This window comes from Jatropha curcas, chromosome 11, assembly GCF_041381405.1.
Source record: "Jatropha curcas cultivar XTBG-Jc1 chromosome 11, XTBG_Jcur_1.0, whole genome shotgun sequence".
In the NCBI taxonomy this organism is placed as follows: Eukaryota; Viridiplantae; Streptophyta; class Magnoliopsida; order Malpighiales; family Euphorbiaceae; genus Jatropha; species Jatropha curcas.
Window position 1 is genome coordinate 13864675 of NC_143161.1, and position 19430 is coordinate 13884104.

Sequence of the window (19430 nt, forward strand, 5' to 3'; positions counted from 1 at the left end):
AATTGGGTCTTCAAAAAATTGCTGGTGGAACATAACATTCACATTCAACATATTTTTAGAGAAGGGTGTAACGCCCCATTTTTCTGTGTCTGAAATAGTAAGTTACCGGTCTGTGAATAGTACCATCGGTCCGGAAGTCGATATTATTTTGGTCCGAAAAAAAATTATTATGTATGTTTAATATTTTCTTTAATATTTTTGGAGTATGTATACATGATTTTTATGGGTAGAAAGTAAGTAATAAATATTTTTGGAGAATTTAGAGAATTAGTGAATAGTGAATTATGTTGTTATATTAATTAAAGAAATTAGAGAAATTATTTTTATGGAGTAAATTTGAGATGGTGTTATATTAATTAAGGAAATTAGAGGAATTATTTTTAAGGATTAAATTTGAGAATTTTTATGGAGATAAATAATATTTTGAAGGAATTTAATTTGGAGAATATTTGTAGCCATTAGATTAGATTACATTGCTCAATCCTAGCCATCCAATTTTGGTGAAAAGACCAAATTACCCTTTAGTCAACTCCATTATTTGAGCAACATGTTTTCTTCCTTTTCCTCTCCATCTAACGTGACCTTTCTTCTCCTCCTCCTCCTTCTTCTTCTTCTCCTCCTTTAGATCTTCAATTCTTACTTCCTAAACACATCAAATACACTCCATTGAACTTTGATTAAGTACTTAATCTTTGAGATTAAAGCTTGAGAAATGATATTTGGTGATAATTTCAAGTAATTTGGAGGACAAAGGGTGGAGAACTTCCTACCAAAGACAAGGGAAAACTAAGGAATCAAGAGTCTTATTTAAGCTTGTTAGAGCTTATGTTTAAGGTAAGTGTTCATAAATCCTCTTACCTTGTTTAAATTTTTGATTTTGTGAAGTTTATACTATTTTGTGAAAATTGGAAATTTTATATGAAATAATTTGATTATTGAATTTTGGTGGTATACATGTGTTCTTGGGAGATTTCTAAGCATGCTTATATGTTGAATTGATGAGGAAAACATTTTCTTCTTCATCCTCCAAGAGTGGCAGAACCTATTGATGAATAAGGCCTTAAGTTTTCTTGTTATTCTTTGAGGATTTGTGATCTTAAGATGATATTTGATGAGTATTGAGTATGTGGTAGAAATCTCTACCTTGTATATGATTTAAGTAAGCTGAAATTAGGAAAAAGTGTTATTGGGAGTGATTAAGGACTATTTTTCGATCCTTTTCATTTTCCATTGGTGTCTGAGTCCTTCATGAAAGTTGTAGCTCTACTTCTTAGCTTTCCAACCCATCCTCTTGTGTCCAATTTGGATTTGTATAGCTCAACTTATGGCTAAAACACCTAAACTGACTCTGTTATGACGGGCCACATGTATCACTGAATTGAGTGCCCATTTTGACCACTATAATGGTAATATTATGTTCTGAGTTCTTCATGAGAGTTGATTCCCTGTGTCTTGAGACTTCTCTGGTTTTGGATTGGATTGATTTGAGTGTCTGGATAAGTAGGAATTTGATAAACATTGGAATTAGTTCTGCTGAATCAGGTCTGGACTATTGGTCTGTGTTCCTAGCCGTTTTTCACCATTTTACAGATTGATCTGGGCTGTTGTCCCTTGATAACATTTGTATAATTTTGTCTTATCTTTCTAATGAATCAAACTTCACTTAATGTGGAGATCTAGAACTCAAGTTATGTCTTAAAAACCCAGCAAAGGTCAAGGTTATATTAATGCTGGAAATTTTCTATGTCATGAATCATAGGTTTATTTGGATAAATGAAGGTATGAATTATGTGTGATGAAGTTCTCTTCATTCTTTGTATCCTTTAAGATTTATTTGACAAAAATAAGACATAAGTTTGAAAAGTGTTGTTGTGGATATGTTTAAATGGATATAAATTGGAAAGGTGTGAAATTGATTTAGATAATGCATGATAAGGGTTGAAATAGATACTTTTGTGCATAAGAGTTATGTTAGCATGCTTGATTGGAGAATGAAATTCCTCCCTTTGGTACCACCTTAAAGCTTACTTAATTATTTTATATATATGACATAAGTATGATTATTTGATAACTTATATATGCTTAGAGTTTTAACAACGAAATGGGTATTTATGGTGTATGTGCTGTGAATGTTGAATAAGGAAAATATGATTTTATATGATAAGAAATTTCTTATGATAAATTTCATTATGACTTTAAGAAAGTTTTAAAAGAAAAGGGATTTATGATAAATTTCCTATATTAAGTAATTATGTTTAAGTATATGAGTTACTTAAGTTCTGAAGTAAGCTTACATGTATGATTTCATATGATAATAAAATGTCTATGTTCAGTAATTATGTTTAAGTATGATTCTAAAGTAAGCTTACATTATGAATTTAAGAAGACTAAAGAATAAGACAAGTTTTCTGATAAGTGATATGAAGTAAGAATTAAAACAAGGATTTTGGGCTCTAATATACTTAGTATGAATTTGATGCGTGATTTGATTTTTATTCTGTCTGATGAGCATGCTCGGCATTTGATGCCATTCTGATAAGAAGCTATGATCATATGCTAGACACGTGGGTGTCTTCTGTTCTGTTAGGGCGGACGCGCTCTATATGTTATGAAAAGGTTGGCGACCTAAGGCCATTATGAATAAGTTATGAAAACTTATCTGCTTCTCTTTCTCCTAAGTGTATGCGAGCCCTATGGAAAATATCTGTAATACAATGAAACGAATGAGATCATATTATTTTAGTAAACCTTACTTTGGAAATTATTGATTATGTTATCAAATGAATTTTCAAAGTATGATATTTCAGTACATGGTATGAAAAATAAAGAGTATATGTATTGGTATAATGTTCAAGTAATGAATTTATGATTTGAAAGAATTAAATTATTTATGTTATGAATTATAAGTTTATTTGAAAGAACCAAAGTATTTATGATGATAAAATGTCTTAAGTAAAGGATTTATGGTATCAAGAATTAAATTCTTTATGTTATTAATTAATAGTTTATGTGCTATTTGTTTTGCTATAAATGGAAATGTATGTTGAATTTTAATGCATTTATGATTGTAAATGATTTTATGAAATTTGTTTTTAAGTAAGTTGCCATCGCAACTTTGGTAAGTATGTGAATTATGAGCACCACTGAGTTTTATACTCAGCGCGTCGATTTTTATCACGCGTAGGTTGAAGATTGCGGTCGCTATTTGAAGATTTGAAAAGTAATATCAAAGCAGAAGTGACTAATTTGGTAGTAGTCGATTGAGATTTATATAATTAAGAATTATGGCATGTATAATTATTACATTTTCAGATATTATGTTATTTGAAATATAATTGAAGTATGTAATTATAAATTATTTTGGTGTATCTATTTGGAGATAAGAATAAGATTTATTATTTTAAGTCAGTCGATATGATTAGTTCATTAAGACTTGATAGATATAATGAATGCAATTAATTGATGGATCTAAAATACTATTGAGGATTATTCAGTTATGAAAATATAAAAGTGTTGTTATGTTATAATGATTATTTGGAGATGTTGAAAGTTTAGAGTTTAATTGGAAGTATTTTGTATTCACATGTTTGGCGGGCTCAGTTTTTAAAGGGATATTCTTGCAGTATTTATGTAGGATCTTTCCCAATGTGGTAAAAAAAAAAAATGCAAGGAAAATAAAATGAAATTTCTATTACAAAAAAAAAAAAAAAATTACTCGCGAAACTTGTGAATACTCAATTACTTCTAATTCATAATTTTAGTTTTATGATTTATATGTTAAGTTAAGACGGTGTCTCCGGCACTGAATGTGGCATCCGCCGTCGGGTCTCTCGGGACTGGGCGGAGGGTGTTACAAAGGGAACCAAGCTTCACACCATTTAGCTTCATTTTCTCTTAAACATAATTTGTACACAACTTTTATTGCATTCTCAAGTTTGCCCAAAATAGTTAGGGGGGCTATTCTTACCGATGTATCTTCTCCTATTTGTCATTATCAATAAAATCTATATATCTTAAAAAAAAAAAAAATTAATGTGTGTATATATATTATAAGAATTTTGTTTTCATGGCCACCGGTTCATTTTGATCCGGAACCGAACCGTATTGTAGATGAATCGAAATCAAATTGGAATCATCGGTTCAAAGTTTTAAACCGAAAATGGCGGCAAGGGTGGGTTAAAATTTATGTGAATGTTAAAATTTGAACTTGAACCGGCCTGAACCAGCGGTTTCGGTCCGATTCGAACCAGAAATTTTATATTTTTATTTTCAAAATGATAATCAGTTAGCCTATTTTATATATCAATAACATTTTACTACATGATATACTTTACTTAAGATTTTATTTTTTTAAATATACTTTACTTTAAAAGTTAAAATCTAAAAAGTAAAATGGTAACAAAAAGAGAGAAATATTTAGTCTAAACTTATATTGTTTTTAACTTTTTTACCCTTTAAATTGTTTACTAAGTTTAAAATTACATTCTTTTGAAACATTTTTCAAAATTTTCTTATAATTTATTTAATTAATAACATTTAAACAAAATAAAGTGATAATTTATTTGATATATTGTAAAATTAATTAATTTTATTCTTATATGAGTATGAGCAATCTAAAATTTATTTAAAATAAAATTTACCAATATTTTTTTAAAACCATATTAATATTTTTGAAAGAAATATGTAACGTTAGAACTATTTTTTTTTTTTAAAAAATATATCGCCAGAAACCATGATTGGAACCGCATCGAAACCGGCTGGAATCAAAACCGGACCAGAATCGGTGGTTCAAAAGTTTAAAAAGAAAACTATATCACCGGAAACCATGATTGGAACCGCACCGAAACCGGCCGGAATCAAAACCGGATCAAAATTGGCGGTTCAAAAATTGATTCAAATTCAACATTTTTAAAATTGTAAACCATCGGTTCCGTGGATCGAAATCGGTAATTCAATGAACCGGTCATGCCTACCTCTTTGTATGGAAGGCGGACACAAGATTTGAAAGTAGGAGGAGCAAAGTGAAAAATAATCTAGATAGAAGAAATTGTACAAAAGTTAAAAAATTTTTTAAGAAGAGAAAGGGACGACTGCCCCCTTCCAATACATGTACATCCGCCCCTATTTGTATGGAGTGAATCTGCAACTGCTAATTTGATTATAATTCTTATTTTCTCTCTGATTAGTTACAAAATTTTAGTTTTATTAAATTATTAAGGGTTTGTTAGACAAATTAGCTATTTAAGTAGTTATTAGCTGTTTTAGTAGTTTTTAGCTGTTAGATATTTAAGTAGCGTTTTATAAAGTGTTAAAAGATAAATATTACATGAGTTAAATTTTTATAACATGCTACATTCTATACTATATATAAAAAGGGAATAAGGGGGAATAATGAGATTATCTATAATAACTTTAGTGAAATTTTAGAAATCCTAAAATATCCTTTTACATAATTGATAATAATTCGAGTTTATTAAATAATACGAGTTGTTAATAATTGATAAACTATGATATTAAATTATTAATTAATTGACTTTTTAATAATTTTTTTATTAATTGATTTAAAAGGTTTACACTTGATTATTTCTCAATTACCCAATGAATTAATTACTAAATCAATTAACAATTATATTATCTTTAATGGTATCCAAGAGTATTTGTTTAAACTTTAATTTCTATAATACATGTAATTATTTATTTTACTTGCAACATCAGAATATGTCCCTGACTTGTGTAAACTATATTATTATATAAAATAGTATAAATATTTCTAGGAAAAACTATGAAAAAATAATATAAGAATTTTTAATACCAAAAATAAATTTATTTTTTCAAAGCTGTAATGTGGTTGGATATTTAGTATAACACATGATATTCTATACTATATATAAATCTAGAAATAGAAGTGAATAATGGATTTCCGTAACCGCTCTTATTGAAATTTAGAATATCCAAAAATAATTTTATACGTAGCTAATTTGAAAATTATATTTTATAATAATAATGTGTTTAGATGATTGGTTTGGTACTCTTCTCCCTTAAGTGAGGTTGAGGGTTTCATCCTTATGGATGAAACAAATACTCGTTGGGAGCATTTTACCTTTTTTTGGGTTGACCTGGTGCAGATAGGATTTAATTCTAGCTCACTGGCCTTGGGATACCTGTGGTTAAGGCAAAAAAAAAAATATATATATATATATTTTATTATTTGATTGGATGTAATTTCTAAAAATTATTTTTTAAATAAGTATATACAAATATTAAAAAAGAAAAAAGTATACTTTTCCTTTTCTATATGATTTTAGGGAAAATTGAGAGTTTATTTGGCCAGAATAAAATGTTTTTTTATGTATCTTTTTTATTAATTAAATAACTTATTTATTTATTTATTTTAAATTTACAACTTAGAAAAGTAGAGAAACAAAATTAGATTATAGTATTATTTGCTTTGTAATTTTCATTTATTAACTTGGCTATAACCTTTTTTTTTTGTCTATTAACATCAAGTTTCATTAAATTGCAACATTTTCATTTAAAGAATGGATTATTTTTAAAATTTAAATTGATAACTTTTTAATATTATTTGTTTCTTGTTACATCTTGAGTTTCGAAAAGGGTTCTATTTTTAAAAATAGTTATTTATTTATTTATTTATTTTCTTTTTTATTACTAAATAGATGGGTTCATGATGATTAAACATTTTTATTTTTTAAATATTTTTTCTATTATATTCTAAATCTATTTGACTCGAAAGAAAATAGTATTTATAAAACTGAAAAAAATAGAACTATATATTTTGTTTTGGGTCATTTTTTGGGGTTTTAAAAATTTGTGTGTATGTGCATACATTCCTTTCTCTAATGCACTGGGTAAATAATACTGTTACTATAGCCAAAATAATTACCATTATCAATTCAGATCATTTGCTCATTTTTTTCTTTACTCAGCAGTAAAAAATAATTTATTATTATTTTTCATTATATATATATATATATATATATATATATATATATATATATATATATATATATATATATATATATATATATATATATATATATATATATATATTGATTTGGGATTGAGGGCAGAAGGTTGAAGATTAAATGATGACTTGATTTTTTTTGGGTGCTTATTAAGGTTTTAAGAATCTGCATTTATAAATTAGGGACTGAAGGATTAGGTCTAGGGATTGGATTCAATTTTATTTTGAGTCCAATTTATTATAAAAAAATATAATTAAGTACATAAGAAGTAACATTACAAATGACTTGTACAATAAAGTCCAATATAAAATAAGCAATTGCATTTATTTTAATCTAAATAAAAACTTATACTTTAATATTGTATAGATAAAAAAATTAAAAGAGTATAAATATATAACGAGCATAGTCAACATGCAACACACGTCATAAAAAATACTAATAACCTCTAGAAACTAGTTCAAACGCTATGTTATTGAATAGTATAAAAAATAGTGTTTCGCATTTTGATTAGTCAAAACATAAAAAACTACTGCCGAACACAATCTAAGTTCTTTTATTTTAAAAGTATTATTTAAGATGTGAGGCGTAGTAATTTACACTATATTTTAATTTTTATAAATTACGGATTTGAGTTATGAAATTATAATTTATTTGGATTTGAATTAATTAATGAGGCTTTAAAAATTAGTGAATTATTATTTAATTCATTTATAGTTCAAGGAGTTGGTAGAAATAGCTACAAAAAGAGACCTAACCCGGAGCTACCCAGTTTTCCTGAAATGCATTGAGGCAAATTGTACATCAAACAGTTGCACACTATTAAGAGCAGTTGAGCTAACTACAACTGAGCAGTTTATTATTTTTTCTTTTCCAAGTACTATTTTTAATTTTTCTTTCACAATTGCAATCCTTATTAATACAACAATTTCAAAAATAATTTCTATTTTTTCCATGTAGTCTTTCTATAATTTCTATTTTCTGCACCATTTATTTAATTCAACGGTCGCTGAATTGTTTTATCGTGAAGCCATTCAATCCTTTGGTTAGGAATTCAAATGATAATTATTTTCATAATTTGATAATATCATTACTTGGCACGGTCAAACTGTTAATCACCTTTAATTATTTTTATAGTGCGAACAACTAAAAGCAAGCTTGTGAACGCATATTTTTTAAATCCTCACAGACACCTACAAATCACCACAAGCCAACTATATTAAGTACACTTCAAATAGGTCAAGGACCAGAATTAAGCCGGAAAGTTAAAAGTGATTTTTCTCTACTATGTTGGTCATAACTCAAGCTATACGAAGAATTTTTAAGTAATTCAAGTGCATTGAAAATTTAATATTTAGAGCTTTCCGACATATCATATGCCAAAATCTAACTTAAAATAGGCCCAAATATGAAGGCGAATGTGAACACGTGTTTTTCATACCATTTTATCAAATAAAATCAGTTACAAAAGGTGTGGTTCAAACCAATAGCCAATCGGTCAAAAAGATCAAAGGTCGGTCAAGCAAATAAAGGTGACCTTTGCTCACTCTTTCGATCATAACTTTGTTCATAAAATTAATTTTAGCACATACTTTACACTAATAGAAACTAGACAGAAATAGTTTCAAGTGCTATATTATAAGCCAAAATCTTGAACTATGAGCATAAAATCACTGCACACTAAAAGCACTCAAAAAATGACCTTTCTCTACTCTTTTGATCATATCTCAATATATATATTGAATTTTTGAATTATTCAAGTTAAATTAAAAACTAGAGATCTAGAGCTTTCCAATGGTATCTTACGGGAAAAAATCAGAGTTGAAATGTGCCCCAAACCAGTCAAATCATTTAGAAAGGATCAAACCAAACCATAATCAAATGTTTATTTTTTATCTAGAAAATAAATAGTTAGATCTTTTGAACTCAATTGAATGCATGTTTAGCTTAGTTATAAATAAATGCTTTAATACTTAGAGTGCATGTTAGTCTTTAAATCACATACTTTACGTTAGAGACTTTGAATTATTTTTTTGAAATTAAACACCATTTCGTTACACTTAGTAAATAATTTAGGAACCATACAAATGACTTAACACTTTGTTGAGTATGACTTTAAGCACTTCATATTTATTGCATTTTTATTGTAATTGCCTTCAATGTGAGACTCTAAGCTTTTGAATGGCATGAATATAACTTAGATGAATGGATAGGATTGCTTGTTTCCTTTGCTTCTTTATGCACACCACTTTATCACTTTCTTCTTAAAACTTTTGGTAACAAAAGCCAAATGAACCATTTTCACATTAAATATGTGACTAAAGCCTCCTTTTCAAAATATTTAGCGACTAAAATCACTTTTTCACATTCATGACAACTAAAGCCAAAACACTTTCACTTTTTAATTACTTGGCGACTAAAGCCACTTTTCAATCAACTTGGCAACTAAAGCCACCTTTTCAAATCAAATGACATTGTTTCACTCAAAATGGCGACTAAAGCCAAATTTCAAATAAAACATATACACAAATACACTTTTTCATAATTAAAATACCCATTTCACAATGGGAAGAACTACTTGGTTCTGATTCCTATTCAATAGGATAAGCAGGCAGACTCGACTATTAAAACTCAAGTTGTGAATAAAAAATCCAACAAAACCCTTTTTTTCCCTTTCCTTTCGTGCTTCATTCGGATTTAGTTGTTTCTTTCGATTAGGAGACTTGTGATTGCCCTAGAATTTCCATAAGGGGCTAGAGGCAATACCCTTTTGATGCTTTGCTTTTGTGAATGTTTGCTTTATTTTAATTTGGAAAAATGTGTGATCATCCTAGAATCCCCTTATAGGGCTAAAGATGACATTCCCTTTTAATTAGCTTTATTCATTTAAAATGTTACCTTTTATTCTTTTATTGGGAGATGTGTGGCCATTCTAGAATCCTCTAAACAACATTAGAAATGACACTCCCTTTTATTCTTTCATTGCTTTATTTATCGCTTTATTTATTAGTTACTTTAAATTATTTCTCATTATTGCCATGCATTTATCCATCTTTAAATTATTTTTCATTCGATGAAGCATTAGCACTTAGGCCAATTAAGTGATTGTTTTAAAATCGAAACCTAGTCCCTGAATCCTCCTCGGTTTCGATGATTAGTGCTTTTTATCCATTTGAACCAATGTCCGGAGTCAAATTAGGGTTTTCCTTAGGTTTTTCCTCAAAATAAAAAATGAAAGTGGTGACCCATTCTCAAAGAAAACAATCAGATTAAATAAGCTTTCACACCATAAACCCAACTCAATATGAGCGTTTTCCCTTGAATCCTCCTCGGTTTCAATGATTAGTGCTTTTTATCCATTTGAACCAATGTCCAGAGTCAAATTAGGGTTTTCCTTAGGTTTTCCCTCAAAATAAAATGAAAGTGGCGACTCATTCTCAAAAAAAAAAAAAAAAAAAAAAAAAATCAGATTAAATAAGCTTTCACACCATGAACCCAACTCAATGTGAGCGTTTCGATTCCTTTTTAGCGAATTGGACTAGACACTCGGGTCGAGATCTCACAGCGGTACAAAAGACTAAAGTCAAACCACAACTAAACCAAAATAAGCCCCTCCTGTGGCTGGTGCTGCAGTCGGACTCGCTTGCGCTTGTGCGCCAATACATCCTTGGTTCATTCTTGTGTTTTTTGTCCCTTTTTCGTATTTTAGCACTTCTCTAACATTTTTCCTATAAATAAGAGCATCTCCCTTCATTCGAAAACACTCCAGAAATCTTTAGTTGTAAGAATTGCTTTCTTTATTTTTCTCTGTCTCTCTCTACTCATTAGTATTCTAAGTAAGAGAGGTTGAAGGCCTCTCGAACTTACTTTTCCCTATAAATTTTTTCTTCTCTTTCTTTCCAAATTGTTTATCTTTTATTTAATTTGCCTGTCAAATTAATTCTCTTTGATATAATTTGGCTTTCAAGTTCAAGTTTATTCCTCAAGATTGTCGATCAACGAAGGAATTAACACCTGAGCGAATCATCAAGCTATTCCAAAAGATAAAAAGAATATGAGACAATATCACTCAATAACTTTAATCGCTAATATGTTCCCTTTTTCTCAAATTTAGGTAAAACAGTATCTAAAACCTGATAAACTAAACTAAAATGAACCACAAAATTGCATAGTTCTGATTTTCAATCTGATTATCAATTTAAGGGATATATAGATAAATTTAAGGATATCATCTCTAAATTGCAAAACCAAATTAACTTAAAATAATTTTCTCCCTTTATCATCTTTTTTTTTTTTTTTTTAATTTTACTTTCTTATTTAAATTAAATGTGTGATCATCCTAGAATCTCTAAAACGAGTATAATTATATACTCATAATTTGATTTAATTTAATTATTTCTTTATCTTTATTCAATGAATGTGAATGAATGGATCATAACTCTGTCATGCATCCTTTATATGCATATATACATTACATTAAACTTTTCATTCGAAAATTGTTTTCATCAAATACATATTTTAATCTTAAGCCAAACAATTAATTGCTTTAAAAAAACCTAGTCCCTAAATCTCTTTGTTTTGAATTTTAGTTCACTTTTCTACTAGACAAATTAATTAGAGTCAAAGTGAGATTTTTTGCTTAAGTTTTTCCTAGAAAAATAAATTAAAGGCATCCATTCTTTTCATAAAAGCACTGATGATTATTTTATTTTTTAATTTAAAAATAATGAAGTATATATGTGTGATAAAGTAGAAACCCAATTTCTTGTTTAATTGTTTTATGACATTGTTTTTGCTTTTCGAAAATTGTGATGTTAATTTGCTGAAATTCTCCTTTCTCTTAGCTGGATGGCCAGATGCCAAGTAATAACACTATTGGTAGAGGCGATGATGCTTTGAAAACCATTTTCAATGAAATTGGTAGAGGGAACCATGGAGTTTGTCGCCAGCTCTTCCATCCTGAGCACCTCATCGGTGGCAAAGAAGATGCTACCAATTATACTAATAATTACCAACAGTTTCTGTTTTTGCATGTATCACTTTGAATGTTTGTTTCTGATTATGGCTTCCATGTGCATATATGATTCTTAATAGATAAGATAGATGATTATAACAAAATACTAAACAAAATAAAATTTGAAAATCATAATTATCTATATATCTAATTAAAATTAATGAAATAAATAAATTAAAAATGTAAAAAATCATAATTATATATCTACATATCTAATAAAAATTAATTAAAGAAATGAAATAAAAATGTAGAGAATATGTTAGAAAAGGAAAAAGAGAAATTTTCAAAGAAGAGTGCCAGTTCTTTTTTCAAACTAAATATACACAAAAGAAAAGAAGGAATACACAAAAGTTATAAGAAAAGAATGGACTAAGAGATTACCAAGCAGTGTCAATTGTGAAATCCAATAATGTAAATATGTAATAATGAATAACACCGAGCTGATCATATGAGATTCTCATCGGCTGATACTCCAATAATAGGTGATGTCACAATACTGAGAGCTTCTTAACCTGTGGCGAAAAGACTACAAAACAAAATAGAAAAATGAAACATAGATAGATATATAGGTGTTATATGGATAAGAAAAAAATTCAAAAAGTTCAGTGCGTATATATCCATTTAGAAAAAATAATTTAAAAAATATATATTCAATCAAAATATATATAAAAAAAAAAGAAAAATCCAAAAACTTCTGTAAAAAGGAAAAATAGAATTTTAGAAAATGAGAGTGCCACATCAAAATTAGAAATGCGAACATTAGCTTCTACTGCCAAGTTTGCTAAACTGTCAGCTATTTGCTTCCCTGTAACAATGACCTATTTTAATAAGCCAATCTTTAGCCAACCACCTTCTAACAGTAGAAAGCAAGTTGACACATGACGCAGGAAAGTTTAGCTGATTATATTTATATGTAACGAAAAAAAAAAAAAGAACATTAAATATAAAGAATACAAATAAATGACTTATCCAACTTAAAAAAAATATAAAACCCAAGAAAGTTTATGAATCTGAGCGTAGATAATTTGCTTTTATACAAACTTAAAACAGTCAGTCAAAATTATTCTTTAGATCGGATCTTTCACCATAGTGCACATGCCTGTAAAGGAGACTCATGAATTTTAGTAAATTTAATATTTCATAACAATTGTATAAATTCTTAGCTATTATATTAAATAGAAATAGAAATACCAAAAACGTACATGCAATTTAATTAGAGGAGAAAATAGAAAACAAAAAAAGAAAGTTAAACTAGGAACAAAGAAAGTTAACAAACATAGCCAATAATGGCTGAAATTTTAGCTGTCTTGGGTTACTGTTATCTGGTGGCGGCGGTGGTATTAAAAATGAATAGTTAAAAAAAATAAGATTGTTATTATTTTTTTATTTTATAGATATGAAAGGAGTAATAACGAGAATTAACTTTGTTGAAGGAGGTAGAGATCATCTAAAATTCAAAAACTTAAAAATTAAGATCTTAGTTGGATGAGGTTAGATGATTAGATTATCAATTATCAACATTATATACTAAATATTAAATAAAAATTAATTACATTGACAATCAAAATATCAAAATATAGAAAAATAAAGGAAAAATTTAAGTTTTTCTATAAAAAAGAAAAATAGAATACTGAATAAGAGAACGTCTTGGAACTTTCTCTTTATTTTAGCTTATATATATATATATATATATATATATATAATTTGAAAATGTATTGTTATTATCAAAAAAATAAGAAAATAGTTTATTACTTAAGATTTTTTAAAAAATATAAATTAATATAGTTTAAAATAATTATGTATATATGATAATAAAATAAACATATAGATAAAAGTTCTGAAATGTATGGACATATTAATTTATTAGAGATATGATTTGGTAGAGTAAAAATGAGAAACTCTTCAGACAATAACAAATCAAGAAAATGTTTAAAATGAAAGTAGTAATATGCCGATAAACGTCTTAGGGTATAGATACAGTTTATTGAATCTTTAGATTTTTAGGCCCGCACGATGTTGTGGGTGATCTTTTTTGCAGTGAGTTGATTTATATCATAAATAATTTTTATACATTTGCGTTAAATTTAGAACAATTTATATACTATCTATTTACATTAAACTTGTGATATTTAACAAAGCATTTATGTATTCATATCACATTAAATTACAAAGTAACTAATTATACAAATACGCAAAAATAAATTTTGGTCATATTTATCTCCATAAGTTTCTCTTTCTCTTCTTCTTTGCATGTGCTAAAAATAAAAAGCTCATTCCTTACATCATTATATGAATAATATGATGAAGGGTGTCTTTCGTATTCTTTTTGCATTTGCTAAAAATACAAAGTTCATTCCTCATATTATTATATGAATAATATGATGAAGCAATCATATAAATAAGAAATACACTTGTTAAAAAGGAGGCTCAAAATAAAAATTGTTAATAAATGATTAAATCATGACTGCAATTAAGGATATGAGCAAATGAGATAAAAATCCCATTATGCTATAATTTTCAAGAATTGCATACTAGGTGATGAAGAAAAGACGAGCTTCATTACAAACAGGAGAATTTACTACTACTAGGTGATACCCTTTAGTTTAAAAAATGTAGGAGCTACATATCAGAGGTCCGAATCATTCTCTTGAAGCTCATCCTCTTCATCATAAATGATTCGCTTGCCCCGAAATGACCTGGCTAGTCAATAACATGTTCCAGCTCCAGATAGGGAAAATGGTAGAAGTGTATGTGGATAACATGATTATCAAAAGTACTCAGCCCTCGAGTCATCCCAAAGATTTAGAAGAAGCATTTGAGATTCTAAACAAATTTAATATGAAGCTAAACCTAGATAATTGCACATTTGGGGTAAAAGCTGGCAAGTTTTTAGGTTTCATGATATCATAGCGGGGATCAAGGCGAACCCTAAAAAGATCAAGGCAATTTTAGAGATGCAAGCGCCCACCAGCATTCATAGAGTTCAACAACTGAATGGCTGAATCACAGCCTTAAGGCGTTTCATTTCATGCTCGGCCAAAAGATGCATACCTTTCTACCGAGCCGTAAAGCAGATGAAGAGTTTTCATTGGGAGGACAAGTGTCAGCTCGCCTTTAACAAGATAAAGGAGTTCCTCTCTTCAGCCTCTCTCCTGAGAAGGCCCAAGAAGGATAAACCTTTATATTTATACCTGACTGCTACCGAAAGCACAGTAGCATTCGTCCTGAATAGAGAAGAGGATGGGGAGCAGTACCCCATCTACTACACTAGTAGAGTCCTCTGAGGCGCCGAGCTAAAATACCCCAGAATTGAAAAATTAGCGTTTTTCATCCTCACATCAGCGAACAAGTTACGTTATTACTTCCAATCTCACATTATATTTTTCAAGACTAACCACCCTTTAAAAAAGGTTTTGTTTCAAGCAGAAACTTCTGGGAGGTTAGTAGAATAGTCAATCAGATTGGAGGAATTTGACATCAGGTGCACACCTTGTACTGCCATCAAAGCACAGGTGTTAGTAGACTTTGTAACTGAATTCTCGAAGGAGCACAAAGAGGGCGAACCAGAGGCCCAAATAACAAATCCTAGTAGCAACACTTGACAAATCCTGGCAGCATGGAGCCACTGTAGGTGTCATATTGTAAGGATCGGGGAAGCTGAGAATACAATATGCTATCCGCCTATACTTTACCACAACCAATAATGGTGCTGAATACGAAGATTTAATCACAGGACTTAAAGCAGATGTGTCTACAAAGTTGTATACTTCATATTTAGCCATGGAATCTACCAGTTGGTCAATGTTAAGCAAAGGGTAGGAGTCCTTGGGGCACACCTTGTTCAAATCAATGAAGTCCACACATAACCTCCACTTCCCGTTGGATTTTGGTACAAGAACTAAGTTCGCCAACCATTCTGGGTAATTATCTTCTCTTATAAATCCTATCTATAACAATTTGTCTACTTTGATCGTTATGGCTTATTGCATTTTAAGTCCATGGCCTCGCTTCTTTTGCTTGACAGGCTTATAATCTGGATTGATGTTGAGTTTATGGGATATGATGTCTAGGTCTATCCCAACTATATCTTCAGCGATCCAGGTAAAACTATTTAAATTGCCTTTCAAAACTCGTTTGATGCTATTTTATAACTCTATAAGTAGCTCAGCCCCCAAAGTCAGATATCTCCCTAGCTCCACCTCCCATTTGGTGAGTTCGCCCACGGGCACTGGGTTCAACTCCGAGCTTTCCCTACGTATGTAAAAGTTTGATGCTCATCGGGCATTGTGTACTTCTTATCATCTGGCATCCACATTATAGGTAGGGCAAGTTGTATCCCTTTGAGTGCAACCGTATATGCTTCCTAAGCCATCTTTTAATCTCCCCTTACTACAACAACCTCATTATTATCGGAGTAAAATTTCAGATTTAAGTACCTGATGCATAACACCGCCTCTAACTCGTATAAGGCAAGTCTACCTAATATGGCATTGTATAGAAAATGGATGTCTGCCTCCATGAATTCTGACTTGAACCTTCTTGAGATACCATATGCTCCCATCTCTAAAGTTACATCTATGGATCTAGCTATAGGGACTCGCTTCTCAGCAAGTCCAACCAGAGGGGTTCGGATAAGCTTCAACTTCGCTTGGTCTAATTTTAAGGCTCTGAAAATCTCTATAGTCAATAGGTTAACCGCACTACCCTCATCTACCAGGATCCTTTTTAACAAGAAGTTTTTTAGGATCCATTCTATTACTAAGGCATCATTCTGTGGGATATGCACATGTTCTCCATCTCCCTCAGAAAATGAGATCAGTGGTCTCATGATTAAATTTGGTTGGGGCAACACATAATAAATTTCTCTGGCCTATCTTTTCTTTGCTGTGTTGTTATCCCCGCATGAGGAGCCTCCAAATGTTATGTGAATTGTGCCTAAAGTATTGCACCGTCTGACCTATTTCTCTTTCTTGTCAGTTTCTTTTTGAGCCTGTCCAACAAACTCTTTTAGTTCACCTCTCCACATGAGGCACTCAATCTCTTTTTTCAATTGCCTACAAGCTTCAGTATCATGGCTAATGTCCTTATGAAACTCACAGTAATTGTTCTAGTCTCAATAGCCTTGGTATCTTCTTTCATCTTTTTGGGATAATTGAGTTGAACCTTACTACCGTGATCCCTAACCCAAGATAATATTTTCGAGCGTGGCTTGTTCAAGGGGGTGAACTCTCGATCATATTGTGATCTATCTTCTCGTGAGTAGGGTGTTCTAATAGCATAGCTAGTTCGTGGATGCCGGAGAGGCGACCTTCTCCTAGTCGAACGTCTCCTGAACGGGAAAGGGTGTCTTCTATGCTTAGGCTTTTCATCCTTAGACGATCTCTGGTGTTAAGCTTCATAGGCTTTATCCAACTGTTGTATTTGTGAGCTCGAGCCATGAGTTCAGAAAAGTTTATAAGAGGGTCTATACTCAAACTCTCGAATAACTAGTTATATTTGCAGTTCCTTGCCATGACACTAATTGTCACTTCATCATTTAGGTTCTCAACCTGCGTCGTCGTTCTCTAAAATCTAGAGACATACTGTCTCAACATCTAGCCATCTTCCCTCTTTAGGTATACCAGATCAAATGAGATTTTCCTGGATGGCACATATGTTATGAATTGAGTCCAAAATGTTATGGCCAGTTGGGAGAATGATTGGATCGATCCTATTTTGAGAGTTTGATACCATTCTTGGGCTGCCCTTTTGGTGTGATGGGGAAGACCTTGCACATAAGATCTTCAGAGTTAGTTTGTAGGTACATTATGATTTGAAAAGTCACTAAGTGATTTCGGGGATCGGTGGATCCGTCATAGGGTTAGAAAGTTGAAATTTTGAATTTTAAGGGGAAGGTTGCCCCAGGATATTGCCTGATAAGGGGGAGTCCTCACTGAGACTGTAATCCCCCACTTCTCCTATTTCCCTACACTCTCTGACCAGTTCTTTAACAACGTTTTGGAGATTGGCACGGTCTATGACTGGCTGTGTGTGGCTCGGCTCCTGGCTATAGGGAGCGATCATGCTTAGCTTTGCCTTCGACTTCGCCTTATGGAACTGTTCAGACGTTGGGTGGCTTTGTCGCTTAGGTGACAGTAAAGGCGCACTATGCTCTTTGTGGCATTGGGTCGTTGGCTCGCCTAGAGGTGTCAGTTTGCCGCCTGTATCGGGGCCTTGAGAAGGCGTTTCAGCATAGTGGCAAATTGTAAGTATGCTTGAGCTAGGGCTGCCGTCACTTGAAGGTCAGTTGTTTATGGAGGAGGTATTACAACGGTTTCAATCGCTTCACCGTGATTGTTGTCCTGAAATTCTTAATTATGTAAATGTATTTATTTTTTTAAATTAATTTTATTAATTATATCCAATCAACTAATAAAATGTAATTTTTAATTGGCTATACTAAAGTTATTTTAAGATATTCCAAATTTTATTAGGGGCACTATCGAAAATCCGATAAGTCTCTCATATTCCCACATTTATGTATAATATAGATAGATTATATTCCATAAATATAAATATGAGACTAATACTCTGGTTGGAGTTGAAGGAGGGGTATATAAGAGAAATGAGAGGTAACTAAGATATGTATCTCCGTTTGGAAAGATATGAGTCAAGGAAGAATGAGGGTAAATAAGGGTAAGCCTTACCCTCCTTTACCTCTTAAATCTCAAATTTTGCTACACTCCAAATTGGGAGGTAACTAAGTATTTTTGTACTACTTTTAATTATTTATCCCTCTCTTTACTTTTCCATTAATTCAACTCTTTCCAAACATCAACATTATTTTATTACAGTTCTCCTTACCCTTCCCCTCCTTTATCTTTCCATTAATTACCCTTCCCTCACCCCATCCAAACAAAGTGTAACGCAACCACCCAATTTTTATATTAAAATGATAGAATCATGTAACCATTTTTAGAACGACCAAAAAAATTTTAATTATAAAAAAATTATTAATTAGGTTCTAAGATTCATGCACAAACTAAGCTCTGATACTACATGTAAAAAAATTAACAAATCTAGTACATGAATTTAGAATACCAACTATTAATTATGTGAAAGAAATTTACAAACCTTATTTGTGATTTAAAGTAGAGTTCATGTCCCTCTTAGCGATTATCTGTGATCACACACTAAAACATGAAATCAAAATCTATCGAAGAGGCATTAGATCTTTCTCGCCGTTTTCTTATTCATAGGATGGCTTTAAAGAGACTAGTCAATATTAGGATTAATAAAGGAGAAGGGATCTATCCTATTTACATAGAATCCTATTGAAACAATCCGAATTTTTATTTTTGAAATTTTCATTTAAAATTTTTAATAAATTAAACACCCTACGAATTTATTTAACTAGTTAAATGTATATATATAATTTAAACAGTTGAATCAAC

The 19430-nt window shown here is 30.5% G+C and overlaps 1 long non-coding RNA gene across 1 annotated transcript; it reads left to right on the forward strand.

Moving 5' to 3' along the window:
• The first annotated feature begins 582 nt into the window (after positions 1 to 582).
• On the forward strand, positions 583 to 3358 carry LOC149492618 (uncharacterized). The gene is made up of 2 exons (XR_016318893.1): positions 583 to 834; positions 3185 to 3358. It is a non-coding gene; the product is annotated as an uncharacterized LOC149492618 (long non-coding RNA).
• Positions 3359 to 19430: the final 16072 nt, after the last annotated feature.